This window comes from Panthera onca, chromosome C2, assembly GCF_046562875.1.
Source record: "Panthera onca isolate mPanOnc1 chromosome C2, mPanOnc1 haplotype 2, whole genome shotgun sequence".
NCBI lineage: Eukaryota > Metazoa > Chordata > Mammalia > Carnivora > Felidae > Panthera > Panthera onca.
The window spans coordinates 1,156,377-1,171,592 of NC_138347.1; the positions used below are offsets into that span (position 1 = coordinate 1,156,377).

Sequence of the window (15,216 nt, forward strand, 5' to 3'; positions counted from 1 at the left end):
CAGGCTACTCGCCGAGATGGGGGGCGTAGGGAGGCCTCCGGGGTTGACAGAGGCGGGGCAGGGCCACAATGGGGAGGAGAGGAGACGGGTCACTGGCTCGGGGCGTGGCCTGGGGCGGTTCCTGGGCGTGGCAGAGGCAAGCCCTGGGCCGGGCCGGAGCCGTTGATGGGTGGGTGGGGAAAGGCAGGTCCCTGGCGTGTCGAGGGCGTGGCGTAGGCTGGGACATTGAAAAAGGGAGGCGGGCCACAAGTGGGCGGGGAAGGGCGAGCCCCTAGAGGGAAAGAGGTCAGGGGGTTGGCTTGGACGCGTCCCAGGGCTATGGGTAGGGCTGGGGGTTGGAGGGAGGGTGGGTAACTAGCCGTGGGCGTGGCTTGTGGCGGGAGGGGGGAGGGGGTAGGCCACAGGTGGAGCGGGGACGGGTCACTAGCCTGGGGGTGGCCTGGTTAGTCTTGGGCGTAGGATGGGCCGAGTGGACCTGGCTGGACTTGGACCCTCCCTGGGCTGGCGCCCTTCCCCCTCCTCTCCCCGCGGGGCTTGGAAGGGCTTGGCCTGCCGGGAGAGCAAAGCCGACAGTCTCCTGTCCTGTCTCAGGACCTCGCCCCTCTCGAGTCCCGGCCCTGGGCAAGCCTTGGGCAAGCCTGCCCAGCACCTGTCTCGGCTCCTCACCAGGTGCGCCTTCTTTCCTGCCCACTGAGGAATCCATGTGCCAGTGTGCGGGTCCGAATACCCAGGTGACCAAGACTGTCTGAAGAGCTACTAGGCTGTCCTCAGAAGACACAATGTCTCACGTGTTTTTGTTTTATTACCCTTTCTCCAGACTTCCTGGGCTTCATTCGTTGTGCTTTGTTCGTATTAGGGTCATTTTCGTGAAGCTGACCCTTCTGTCTCATCTGTGCATTTGGGGCCTATCCTTAGCAAGATTATTTCTTCCAGTGCAGCATCACACAGCACAAGCGGTCACAGGCACCGCAGTGACCTCCGATGGCCCAGGAGTGACCCCAGGTAGGCCTACAGGGGTCCTGGGACTTCCTACCCCGCACCCTTCCCCACACGAAAGAAATTCAGCCTTGCTTGGACTTCTTAGGCCCCTGAGGACCCAGAGGGGTCCACCGGCTGTCAGGACAGGGGTTGTGAGACGGACCTGGGGATAAAGCTGTGACACTTGGTGGCCCTATTGTACCCTTTGCCCCTAGAGTGGGGCGGGAGACATTTCCCAGGCTTCTCCCCTGTGAACCCTACTCCTTTGTGGGCCACTGGAAGCCCACCCACACAAAGGTCACAGTTATGACCACTTCTTTTTGTGGGAACATTGGAAATGACCCGGAGCCTCACCACAGTGCACGAAGGGCCCCTTGGGCATTCAGAGACTGGCCAGGTTGGGTGACAGCAGTCAGTGCAGGCATGGGGGGGGGGGGGGTCAGGAAGAGCTGGGTCTCATTTGTCTTCTTATGTCCCTTGTGTGTTCAAAGGCAACCTCTGAAAAAGAAAGGGCGCCAGGCTACCGGGTGAGAAGGGACTGTGGGTGGGGTTCACACAGAAGGGCGGCAGCACTGGGGGAAGCAGAAATACAAACAACACCTGGGTTGTGAGTCCTTCCAAAGAAGGGGGTCACAGAGGCAGGGGACGTGGGCGCCCACGCAGCAGTGTAGCAGCGACTGTCACTTGGAGTGGAGAGACGTGCTTGACCGTGTGCTCTGGGGGTAGGAAGGAGGATGTGGAGGCGGGGGGGGGGGGGGCCTGGCTGGGTGGTCCCGCAGCCGGAACGATGGAGGGAGGTGCTGGGAAGTGAACGAGAAGGAGCAGCGGCAGAGCACCCTGCAGGACGTGGACGTGTCATGTCCTGACTGCGTGGCTCTGACCGTCACCCTCCCCTTGACTCTGTGGGCAGAGGGGACAGAAGGACCCTGGGGTCCCCGCTCCCGAGGCCAGGGTGTGGGGTGCAGGCGCAGCACAACACCTTCAGTCCACCCCCAGATTACAGGCTGCCAGCCTCCCACTTCCCCGTCCCCGCCAGGGGCCCTCGTCCCCTCAGCTGCCTTCATTGCCTCCTGAAAGACACAGTTAGTCATTAGGAAATTAATGATAGTGTTTTCGGGACAGCATGTTGGACCCTAACAACTTTCAATTATTTCCAGTTCCTGCCAGCCCTGGGAGGAAAAAAGCAGCTCGTCTCATGCCCCCGCCCTTGACACACGAGACAATCCACGCCTGCTGGCATATTATCATACGTTAGCAGATCTCTGAGAGCCAAACTGCAGACCACAGCAGCTGGGCCGGGGCCTGGAGCGGGCCTGGGATCCTCCCCCTGGATGGGGCCAGCCTGCCTCGAATTCCCCACACACTGTGTTCCAGGCACTTCCCCCTTCATTAGCACTGTGTGTGCCATTCACCACCCTCTCCATCGCTGTCACCGCGGTCCTTCCCGTGAGAAGTGCACCCAGGGGCCTGCATTTATAAATAAGTCCATGGTGTTTGTTGGAGGATGAAGGGAACAGAGAGAGCAGCCTTGGAATTATCATCCGCTTGGAATGATGTCAGATCAAGCCCTGGGAAGCCTTATACTGCCCAGCCTTCCTGACTGTCTCACACACACACACACACACACACACACACACACACACATACATACACACACACACACACACACACACACACACACCAGAGAGTAGGGGCTGGTGGCCATGTTATCTCCGGCTGGAGCGTGGGGTCAGGGCAGGGAGGCTTCCTGTCTCCACAGTAGATGGCTAAAAGGGCCAGGGAACTGGTTGCATGCAGAAAGCAGTCCCAGTGGCCAGCTATGTCGTCCAAGTCCTCCGGGGAGTACAGGTTTCCCAGGCGTGAGCGGCACCCAACACCCCCAGCTACAGAGGCCCCCCTCCCCTGCTATGGAGAGAGGTCTGGAGCAGTCAACCTGAGCCCGATTTGGAGTGTGGGGCATCTGCTGGCCTCAGTAGGACTCTGCCTCCACGCGGGGCCTGCTTTCCACAGGGAGAACTCACATTGTCACCTCAGCCACCCCTTACGCTCAGCCCAGAACACAAGGGCACAGATCATGTGGTGGCGAGTCGGCCACCTAGGGAACAAGGGTTGCTGTAACACCCCCTTCACAAACCGCTGAGGCAGCGCGACCACACCCTTGGGGGCTAGAGCCAGCCAGCCTGCCCTCCTTCCCCACAGCCTCTTTGTCACAAAGCGCAGCCTGGGGGCAGCACGGCTGGGTCTGCTGAGCTCAGAGGAGATTGTGTGATGGCCAGAGCGATGGAGTGAAGATCAAAGCAAGTAAACCAGTCCCCGCACCCGCTGCCCTGGTCAGGGAAATACACCCAACGCAGCAGCCGAGGGTTCCTCCCGTGTGGTGCTGGAATCCAAAGCCGTGCACCTGATCTTGCTTGCTTGCCGAAGCATCTGACTGCATTTCATCAGGCAAGGTGATCGGGGGGGGGGGGGGTGTTCCCCTTGCGCCCCCCTTGCTGAAGGAGCGACTCCTAACCCGTCACTGGCCAAGTCCCTGGCCCGTGACTGGGGCAGGGGTGGGGGGAGGTGAGGTGGCACCTGTGCAGAGGGGAAGCTCTAGCCAAGCATGCTCATGAGGAGCCCCCGCCTGGATGACGGCGAAGGCTGGAGATGTGCTCCACAAGGAGAGGTGAGCATGCACGGAGCGTCCAAGTCGAGCATACGGGACGACGAGACAGAGGACACACACATCAACAGTGCTGCAACCCGGCACTCTCTTCTTTGGGGCTGGCAAACTGACCTGCACTTTACAGCTGCCCTGGGTCCTGAGCTTCCGGAACCGCGTGCTGCCCCGTTTCTGTGTTCCCGTGTTCCCGGATCACCTTATAACCAGGCATATCGACAACAGCCAGCAGGCTGCTCTGTGGGGATGAGGGGCTGGGGGACAGCAAAGGCTGTCCTTATGGGAGGCACAGAGGGCATCCCCGTGCTGGGGAGGTGGGCTTGAACCACGCACGGAAGCATCTGGCTCCCACCCTAAAGGTAAACATGCTGGCGGTTAGCACGAGTTCCGCTGGCACCTGCCGGACACTAGCTTCCTGGGTGGGGCTCCCTGCTTTTAGCCTCTGACAAGCAGGCTGTATTCCACGGTCTGGCTGTGGATGGGGGCCTGGGGTTCATCCAGTGCTGCTGTCATCCCCAAGGGACTCCGGTCAGTGGCCTACGTCCTCTTGGCCTTCACATGAAAAAGCAGGTGAGTCACAGCTGCCCTTGACTGTGTCTCCCAGTTCAGACAGCAGGCTCTGGAGCCAACACACCACTGCCAGCAGGGAGAGAGAGCCAGAGCCGGGGACAGAGCCAGAGAGGGGGACAGAGCCAGAGGGGGACAGAGCCAGAGAGGGGGGCAGAGCCAGAGTCAGAAAGGGGAACAGAGACAGAGAGGGGGACAGAGCCAAAGAGGGGGGACAGCCAGAGAGGGGGACACAGCCAGAGCCAGAGAGGGGGACACAGCTAGAGAGGGGGACAGAGTCAGAGGGGAGGGACAGAGCCAGAGAGGGGGACAGAGAGAGGGGGACAGAGTCAGAGAGGGGGGACAGAGCCAGAGAGGGGGGACAGAACCAGAGAGGGGGGACAGAGCCAGAGAGGGGGACAGAGCCAGAGAGGGGGACAGAGTCAGAGAGGGGAGACAGAGCCAGAGAGGGGGGACAGAACCAGAGAGGGGGACAGAGTCAGAGAGGGGGGACAGAGCCAGAGAGGGGGACAGAGCCAGAGTCAGAAAGGGGGACAGAGACAGAGAGGGGGACAGAGCCAGAGAGGGGGGACAGAGCCAGAGAGGGGACAGAGCCAGAGCCAGAGAGGGGGACACAGCCAGAGAGACGGACAGAGCCAGAGAGAGGGACAGAGTCAGAGAGGAGGGACAGAGCCAGAGAGGGGGACAGAGTCAGAGAGCGGGGACAGAGCCAGAGAGGGGGGACAGAGCCAGAGAGGGGGGACAGAACCAGAGAGGGGGACAGAGTCAGAGAGGGGGGACAGAGCCAGAGAGGGGGACAGAGGCAGAGAGGAGGACAGAGGGGGAACAGAGCCAGAGAGGGGGGCAGAGACAGAGAGGGGGATGGAGACAGAGGCAGAGGGAGAGACAGGGGGCAAAACCAAAAAAAAAAAAGAGAGAGAGACAGAGACAGAGACAGAGAGAAGGGGGGGAGGGAAAAGACAAGGAGAGAGAGAGAGACAGAAAGAAAGAGAGACAGAGAGATGGGAGGGGAGACTGCAGACAGGGGGAAGGAAACAGAGAAGGAGAGACAGAGGGAGAGAGAAACAGAAGACAGAGACAGATAGACAGGTGGGGGCTGCTCCCCGTGGGAGCTCCTGGACGGGTCTCTGGGACACTGCGAGCAGAGCACTGCACAGGGTCTCGTGTGGCCTTCTCCCTTCTCTCTAAAAGGACACGTGGCAGGCACACCTCCCAGGAGTGAGCCGGTGGCCTCCCTTCTCCTTTAGGAAAGCTCCTCACAGGGAAAGTGGCCGTGGAAACCCCACCCCTCTGCCACGTGCCTGCACGGAAGGCTCTAGAGTGAGAGCTGCTGTCTTTGTTCCAACCCCCCCCCCCACCTCCCCACCCTGCACACTGCGTGCTCAGGGCCAGCAGGAAGAGGCCGGAAGGGCAAAGTGGACCTTCCAGACCCGGAGGGAGGAGCCACCGGGTAGGTGGTTGGATGCAAGGGGTACTATAGACGCCTGTCTTTGCCAAACGGATCTAATGTCCTACCGGGGACTCACCAGTCGGCTGTTTTTCAGTTAGGGTCACGTGAAAGTTCTCTGTTGACATAAATCATATCTAGTTAAGGTGAGAAAGGGTGGGCACAGCCCAGCCCTTCCAGGACTTTATTTCTGTAGGACCCACATCATCTTAGGCAACATACACAAGTGTGCACACACACACACACACACACACACATACACAAACACACACCCTGAAGATAGTGACCAGAACTAAAAACGTATGCCTGCTGTCCCAGCCCCTAGCCGTGTGGGGAGAGGATCAGGGTGGGTTCTGCCTTACCAGGAGGACACTGTTTGGAACAAGAGTTTCCCCCCCCCCCACTCACAAACTGCCAGCCTCCACTGGTGTCCTCCCTGTGTGGGACACAGTGAGAGACCTCAGGAGAGTGGGACGCTCATCCTCGCCACGTGACACGGACCAGTGCTGACTCTTCAGCTCAAGATCCCTGATGCAGGCGGTGAGCTGGAGGGTACAAACCGGCAGGATGGAACCTCCCAGAGTGGGGCAGCCCGGGAAGGAAGGGCACCTCTCCGGCTGGCTGGGACTGTCCTGGCTGCCTGAGAAAGAGCGTGGAGAGAGGGGAGGCTGAGGCTGATGGGGAAAGAGCTGCCCTAAAGACGGGACCGAAGGAAGACAAGGCAGCTGCCCCTCTGTGAGGAGAGATCAGGCACAGACGGGCCAAGGCCACACTGAAGAGCCACAAAGGCAACCCAGAACGGTTTGTGAGGCAGGCCTGCCGTCTGCCCAGGCCAGCACTGCAGAGACCCCACGGCACTGGAGGGCATCCGGGCCAAACTCCCACCCAACCTGACTAGTTGCGTGCTGACTGCCTGTCCAACCACCGGATGTGCGGTAGGTTACCCAACAGGTTACCCACAACAGCACAACCCCACTGTTGTCATTAACTGGCTCCAGTCCTCAAACCGGCCTCTGTTTTAGTGACAAAGGGCACATGACAAGGAGGAAGAGGATAGAGTAGGGCACCGGAACTGAGGAACCCCCACCTGCGGCTGCGTGGTACCCTCCCCGGGGCAGACCAACTCAGCCCCGGGCACAAGGAGTGTGAAGGTGCCTCCTTCTCTCCCCTCCTCGTGCGGGTCACAGCAGCTTGCCTTCATGGCCAAGACAGCAGTGCACATTCACAGCCCAGCCCAGGGTCAACGTCAGCCTGCTCTTGGTTGTGATATGTTCACCGGAGCCTTGATCCTCACGGTCTACAATGCTGACGACATCACACTCACTGGATCTGGTGAGTGAGAAGCGGCCGGGACCCCAGAATCCCGGGTAAGATATGTGTGTGCCACTGGGTGGGAACTGAGCCCGGTGAGGATTCAGGGCCCATGAGATTTTAGGGGTCCAGTGATTTAGGGCACAGCCTCTAAGTAAGTAAGTGCTTGCACCTTAAGCCTTCTACTGTTAAGACGGGGGCAGAAGTTTTGGTAGGCCTCCTTAGATTTTGGAGACAACAGTTGGAAACACTGCTCCTGGCTTCAGGTGGGGCCCAGAGCAGGACTCCGCAGCAAGGCTAGGCTTGGATACAAGGTGTTGAAGCCCTTGTTCCAAGTGATCAGCGGAGCCAATGTCTAGAGGTATTTATGGACGTCAGGACACGGTAGAGTTTCTGGTACATTCTGTGGGTGTCGCAGTACGGACCCTCAGTGTTCTCAGGCAACATTGAGAAACTCTCAAGAGTTTTCCCACTTGAGGGGCGCCTGGGCGACTCAATCAGTCAAGTGCGACTTCAGTTCAGGTCACGATCTCATAGTTCGTGAGTTCAAGCCCCACACGGGGCTCTCTGCTCTCAGCGCGGAGCCCACTTCGGATCCTCCTCTCTCTCTGCCCCTCCCCCCCACTCACAGGCTGTCTCTCTCACTCTCGCTCTCAAAAATAAATACACATTTTTTTGAAAGAAGGGCTTTCCCGTTTGAAAAACAGTTTCTGGTGTGCTTTGGGATATTTTATGGATAGGCTGTGTGGCCAGACCATCAATGTGAGCTTGCTATTACCAGGCCCACGGAGTCATGACTGGAAATCCGTCACGTGCCTCTTCCTTCTTATGCTTGTGCTCTCATAGAGGTTCTCTTGAGAAATAATACAAGAGGAGGACGTTCCAGCCTGAAATTCACACACGTCAGCACAATACGTTAGTGCCAGAAATGGACTCTGCCACATCGTAGCCCCTCTGGCTGGCCCTGCAGGCAGTGAAGGGAAATCCTCCTCTTAATAGAAGATCTGTGGGCACAACACGTAACCGTTCCATTTATATGAAATATTCACAGACTCCAAGTCGGCAACGCAGATGGCTTGCGTTGCTGATCAGGACATAAAAGGAGCAAGATCAGAAAAGTAGATCCAAAAACTTGGGGAGAACAGGCGTGTGGCTGGCCTGCAAAAGAGGCCTGATGCTTGAAGACCCGTGTGTCTGGTGTTAACACACACTAGAAAGCGTCTCCTGCGAAGGAGGCACTGAGCCACTAGGGGGGCAGGATGATGCATCAGTGGATCCCAGCCGGCCTCTGTCCTCCACAAGTCCAAGTCCACGGCTTATACCATTGTTCCATGAACAGAGTGTCCATGAGGAGAGGGAAGAAAGCACACACGAGTCTCAGGGCGTGGCCTTCCCCTCATCAAGCCCAATGTGGTGACTGTCACTGCTGAGTGCCGAGCCTGCCAGCAGCACAGACCAATGCCGAGTTTCTGGTACGGCACCATGCCCTGGGGAGACCAGCCAGCCTCATGGAGGCAGGCCGATGACCTCAAACGCCCTCCACCTTGGAAGTAAAGTTATTTATCCTTACAGAAGTTTATAGATACTTTAGCATGGGTTTTTTTTTCCTTGTCTTCCCCATGGCTTAGAGCTCCTAATCTATTGACCTACTGCCTGCAGAAGATTAAGGATGGCCACAAATTCTTTGACGCTCCTCCTATCAAAAGGTGAAATCTGTGCTCCTTCTCCTTGAAACTGGGTGGGTTCTTTGACCAACAGACTAGGACAGAGGTGACACTGTACTGGTTTCTGGGGCCAGGCCTCAAGTGGCTTCCAATTTTTCACTCTTGGAATGCTTGCTCTCAGGGAAGCCAGCCAACACATAGATATCCAACCACCCTGGGACTGCCATGCTGTGAGGAAGCCCAAGCTGGCCTCAGGTAGGGGCTGCATGGGAAGTGAGATCCACCTGCAGCCCCAGCAGTTACAGCCATTTCGGGGAAGAAGGCTTCAGATGGGCAGCCACCATATGACTGCAACCATAAGAAGGACCAGCTGAGACCCACTACCTTATCCTGCCAACCCCAGGAAAGTAAATCATAATAAATTGTAGGTTTTAGACCACTCGGTTTCTAGGTGGTTTGTTATGCTGTTTTACACAATCGAAACAGTATTCCATACAACATTTTTTTGTTCCAAGAGATCTATGTCAAAGTAAAGAAGGCATGAAGGTTGGCACATGACCATGGGATTCACTAATGTCACCCGGGACCCCATCACCCAGAAGCAGCCAACCTAGTAAGAACGACAGAAAGGCTTGTTAATAGCTGAGCTAAGGGGCCCACTCTGGGCCAGAACCTCTCAGGATTCGGTCACTGTCCCCCAGGATCCAGGGTTGGTACTGAAGCCATGGTCAGTTAGTGGCCCTGGGTCACGAGGGCCTCAAAGACAAGCTCCAGGAACCACAGAGAAGCAAGTGTGCCCCATCACCACTGTCGTCAGTGAGCATGATCAGCGCTTCCTTCCTGCCAGTGCTGTTATAGGCTGTGCTAGGATGGGAGTCCCAATTCCCTGGCTAGAGCTGGGGAACGTTTCTGTCCGTATCTCTGCTCCGCTGGAAGCCGTGACCACCATACAGCCGCCTGAGGCTTCCCACGCCACTGGACAAGCAAGCAAAGAATGGACTTACTGTATAGGAGGGGCAATCAACCCCAAATACCCTGAAGGGCTAGGTTTGCTGATACTCACTGGGGACAGGGAGGGAAACATCTGGAACTGACAGGTTCGCTGGGACATTTTAGTCCATGCCAAGGATAAGCTACGAACAGACAATTGCAGCAATCATGGCCCCTCCAGGGCAAGGCAACCAAGGGTTCCATTCCTCAGGACAAACAAATCCGACTGGCCACACTTCTAGCTGAAGGAGACTAATCCAGAAAGGGGGGTGGAGGAAGGAGAGGACGGGTATTGATTTCAGCCCTGGGACCGTTTGCAGTGGCAGGGACCAGTGCTTGGCTTGACAACCTTTTTTCTAAACTTTTAGTAGATTGCAGCTAGATAGCATCTTAAAGAATCCTACCTGCACCGCCCTCAGGAAATAAGCAAGGACGTGCCTCCTCGGGGCGGGTGTGCGGGGACACGCCATAAAGGACTCAGGTACGGTCCGTCAGATGGCCCGGCTGCACCGCAGGCCCCAGAGTCCCCCGGGGCGGCCGTTTCCAGTGCGGCATGCGAGTGTGAATGACACCACAGAGCCTTCCTCAAGTTCACCACGAGGCCTCCTACTTGCTTTCTCAGGGCTTTCTCGTTGCCTCTGAGGGATGAGATGCACCAGGGTGTGTGACGGCCCACGCACGCGCAATCGCAAGTGTGAACTGAAGTAACTGCGGAGGGAAAATCAGGCTGTGAGCGACAGGACCCGGCAGACCCATCCCACCCTCTCGCTTTCCCTGCTCAGACGGGTCCGATCTCCAGGGGCTCCACGCGGTCTCTCTGAAGACAGAGCCATCAGCCCGTGGCGCCCAGTGGCCTCCTTGGTATTGGTTTTCCTGCCTTCCGGTCTCAGTCCCCTCTTCCCTGAGATTGCCCCAGGAGAAACGTGAGCACAGAAGCCTTTGCCTCGGGCTCTACTTTCTAGGGCAACTAGACTAAGAATAGACAACAACAATCATACAATTTTAACTACGCAGCCTGGTTCACAAAAAGAAGGAGAACTTTATAGTGTCCAAAATAAATGAGAAGTCAAAGCCAGAGTGGTCATGGAGCCGGTGCTAGGTCAGCCCTCAGGGAACGAGGGACAGGGACAGGAGTGGTGACAGGTTCGTGTGAAGCTCAGGTAAGAGATATGGCCGAGGGCTTGCGTTCGCTGGACCAACAGCCTCCCATATCAGGCGGGAGCTTGAAGGGCCCCCCATCCATGAAACAAGACTAGAGAAATTCTACCCGCTGTTCCAAGAAACCAGCAAGGAAGTTCTCCATCTGCCAGGAGGTCAGCATGAAAAGGCTCACAAAAGAAATAGAAACTCTGAGCGTGTGACATGTGGCCGTGCAAGGTATGAATTTCTACCCATTCTTGGTGTGTGGGTCTCAAGATAAGGATTAGGATAAAAGTCGTGTCACGTGATTGGACTCCCTGGGGCCCAGGAAAGAAAAAACATGCATGCTTTCCAGGAAGGACACTTCTCCAAGCTAGAAGATGAGCCGCAGGAAGTGTCATCCGAGCAGGAGACAACAGGACTCGCGTCTGGGACCAGAGACACCTGAGAACGTAGACATGCAAGGAGACCAAAGGCAACATAAACACAGAACGAGCGACACTTTTAATGAAGAAAGTAATTTAGAAACTCAGAAATTAAAAGTATCACAGAAATTAAAAACTCGAGGGAAGGGCTTAACACAGATGAGACCAAGCGGGAACAGGATTCATCAAATCAGAACATAGAGAAGGGAATATTATCCAGAAAACAGCTCAGAAAGATTAAAAATTGTTTAAATTATGGGCCATCAAAACGTATGAAAAACAGAATGAAATGATCCACCGGAGGCATTGGGGAGAGGAAGGGAAAGAGGTGACGCTCAGAGATAATGACTGAGAACTTTCCAGAATGGGCCATGTATGAGGTTGCTAGGGCCGCCATAACAAAGCACCATAGGCTGAAGGCTTCAACAACAGACAGCGATTTCTCCTCGTCCAGAGGCTGGATGTCTAGGGTCCAGGCGTGGTCAGGGCTGGCTCCTCTCCTGGGCATGTAGACGGCCATGTTTCCCTGTGTCCTCAAACACTCGTCCCTCTGTGTGAGTGTGTGTGTCCCCTCATCTCTTCTTATGAGGACACCAGTCCTATCGGACCCTGTTCTGCCTTACTCACCTCTTTGTTAAAGACGCTGTCTCCAAATACTGCCACCTTCTGAGTCGCTGGGGGTCAGAGCTTCAGCATGTGGGTTTGGGGACACGATCCAACCCATGACAGAAACAACCAAGGATGAAAACCGTGGAAGCAGCAATCTGAGGCTCAAGCAAAACCAAAACACAGAATCCTCACAAAGAAGAGGAGCTGTGCAGGAGACAGGACGGAGGGAGTGCACACGTCCAGGGGCAGTGTCAGTGACCGCAGATGTCCGTGAGCAGAAGACAACACTGTCACTGTCTGGACGGAGACCCGCTGCTGAGCGAGAACGATGCCTGTGGGACTATCGCTCCGTGGGGAGCCTGAGTGGCTCTAGACCAACGGACCGGGAGCACGTCCTCGTCCCTAGAGCCCTGGGGAGGAAGCAGGACCGGCGGACGCTGAGGTGCGGGAAGCAGCGGGCAGCTGCGTGTAAGCAACCAGGCATAAAACAGCAGTCCATGACTCACTGGGGACACCGAAGGTCAGGTGGGACAAAGGGAGGGAGCTTCGGGCCCCCAGGTGAGGTGTGGACGCCCCCCAAATGACTCGCCCCCCACAGGACGCCCCCAGATGATCCATGGGGTGCAGGAGAAACTGGAGCTTCTCTCCACAGTTACCTCTTGACCCAACACCGGGAGGACAAGTGACCCGCCCCCGTGGTGGCACCAGGCCACTGACGCCCAAGGAGACGGAGATTGGGTGGGCCTTCCTTGCCCTGGGCCACGGGACACCGTGTGCTGTCCACTCTGCTCCCAGGCAGGGACCACAGCGAGCAGCTCCCTGCAGGCTCCGCCCACCTCAGGGGAACCTCTTTTATTTTGCACAAAGTAGCCCGGTAGGCGAGTGGCCCCTCCAGTTCATCTCTCCAGGCACAGTCAGAAATACTGCAGCAGGCTTAGCCCCCCTCCCCCCACTCTTACAGGGGCCTTGGCAGCCTCCAGCTCCCCAACTCCCTTCCTGCCCCATCCCCAGCAATGTCCCCCCGGGGGTGGGCGACCCAGGCCTCTCAGCCAAGCCCTGTTCACCACATTTTGAAAACAGCCACCCCGCTTGCCCAGCATGGGCCTGGGGCACATGCTGGTGACTCACTCGGCCTTGGGGAGGCCCCCCAGGCCTTAGGAGCTCTCCTAGGAAGGCTGGCAGGGAACTGTAGGGACCAGAGACCCAGGGTGTGGTCTACAAGGGCGGGCGTGGGATCTGGGTGGAAACAACACTCTGGCTGTGAGGTTCTGGTTTCACAGGGAGTGGCAGAGTAGGGCCTGAGAGGTTGGAGGGGATCCCTCAGATCCGAGAGGACCACATTTCAGGTGACCTGTGCCCACCACTGTGGTTTACAGATGAGGCTTCGTTTTAACTAACCAGCCCTCACCAAGTAGATACGTGCTTGAAAGTCACGTACCCGAGCGCGCACACACGTGCACGCAGCGTGGTGCACGCACAACTCGCACGGTGCACACACACCTGCACACGGTGCACACACACCTGCACGCACAGCCGCACAACCAGAGGACAGCCCCAGGGGCCCCAGGACGGGGCTGACCCCGGCCTGCTCCTGCAAGCTGCTCACGGGCCACGTCGAAGGCACAGGAGGCTGATGATCGAGACACCCTTCTCAGGCCCGAGAGCGGAGGAGGGCTGGCCTGCGTGTCTAACAAAAAGCACAAGAACTCGTGGGACCTGTCCCTTCCAGGTAAGAGCAAAGTTCTGAGTTACCAGGGACAAAACCACTGTCCTTTTCAAGAAACAGGTGATGTGCTCTGAAAACCGAGACTTGATTTAATGTCATGTGACTTTGTCGCCAAAACCTGTTCAATCTGTTTTCTAGTCTGTTAAGAAAAAGGTCTTCCAAATCAAACGTTCCGGTGAGTTTTGAACCCGGTTATTAAAGACACACTAGCACAGCCCAGGGATGGGTTCCAGCGAGGATGGGGTCTACGGAGGCCTGTGCGCAGCTGACGGGCCACGATTTTGCAAGCACAGCTGAAGGTGCCCTTCTTTGTTCGAATTTACGAATTTACATATTTTTCTGAGGTGTTCTTTTTAGCTGTGACAGCCATGTGTGGAAGCAAGCCCGTCATGGACGACAGCCGTGCGGTCCCGGGTTTGCAGAGAGAAAGCCAGACCACAGTGTGAGAAGCCATGAGGCATGTTCATTCACACCAGCGTCCTTGTGCTTTTAAAATTATTGATTTTTAATTATTTATCATCTTAACTTGAGGGCAAAATGTTTTTTAATAATAAATGAACATTTTGAAATACTGTTTATTTCATTTTATCTCATCTTTCTCATTTTCATGTATGTTTCGTAGTATATTTAATATTTAACGTGTTAGTGGTGTTAATCATGTTCATATTTTTAATTAAATACATTACATATATTTAGGGGCATTTGCTCAGATGCTTTTTACCGACGGGTGGGCGATCAGAAATGTTTAAAGACCACTCATCAAATGATTTTTTTTTAATTTTGAAGAACTAAAAAATACGTATAAAATCCTGAGAGGAGAATTGGAAACGGCGGAGAACAGAGTGTGACTGGCCGAGAGTTTTCCACGGGCCCGTCCGTTAGTTCTCAGTCGAAGCAGGTGGAGGGGCTGCTGCAGAGCAGAGGTTCGATGGCTCCTCTCTGGGGCCGGGGAGGCAGTGGGTGAGTCGCCAGGCACGGTCATTGGTGCCCCACGCACGTGATAAAGCGGCTGTCTTATGGGAACTTGCCAGTGTTCACCGTGTCTGACCTACAAGCCCGCGCTCAGCGTGGCGGGGTCGGGGCAAGGAGTGAGCGTGGCAGCAAGGGGGCAGAACGTGCTGTCCCCAAACACCCCCAGTGCTGGTCGTGCAGGTGACGGTGGGCCCAGCAAATACACCACGGCGCCTCTGCAGCCAGGCGCGCAGGGACAACCGGGCACCCAAGTGTGGGCGATGCAGGGCGCCCACCCACCGTGGGCTCACCGTCCCCAGAAGCACAGAGGGGATGTTGGGTGTTCGAGTCCGTGAAGTCGGTGACGGCCTCTCAGGAGAGCCTGCCGCCAAGGATGTCTCCTCACTGCCTCGTGGTGGCCACAGCTCGGGCAGGGGGCTGTCCCCTGCGTGTTACTCCGAACACGAGAAGCAGCAATGTGGGGGCCCCCGCCACCCCCCCACGCTGCTGCACAGGGAAGCAGAATCCTAATCAGCCCGGAGAGAGGACAGGTCCTCATAAGCCCTGGGATGAGCAGCTCAGTAATGCAGGGGCTCTGTGATGTCCTGTGACACCTCCCAGGAGGGGGGGGCCGTCCCCCGGGATCTCGGCAGAAACTGCCGCCCCCTGCCCAGCCCTGCTGTCCTGCCAGACTGTGTTACTCGCGATAACAAACAACACTCACTTTGGGACAAAACTCGGCATGAAAA

The 15,216-nt window shown here is 56.6% G+C and overlaps 2 long non-coding RNA genes across 2 annotated transcripts; both read left to right on the plus strand.

Moving 5' to 3' along the window:
- The first annotated feature begins 407 nt into the window (after positions 1–407).
- Positions 408–3,861, plus strand: LOC145715737 (uncharacterized). Its single transcript, XR_014138149.1, has 2 exons — positions 408–1,002; positions 2,136–3,861. It is a non-coding gene; the product is annotated as an uncharacterized LOC145715737 (long non-coding RNA).
- Positions 3,862–4,569: 708 nt separating this feature from the next.
- Positions 4,570–14,044, plus strand: LOC132684073 (uncharacterized). The gene is made up of 4 exons (XR_009612559.3): positions 4,570–6,586; positions 6,674–8,434; positions 8,591–8,668; positions 8,808–14,044. It is a non-coding gene; the product is annotated as an uncharacterized LOC132684073 (long non-coding RNA).
- The last annotated feature ends 1,172 nt before the right edge of the window (positions 14,045–15,216 follow it).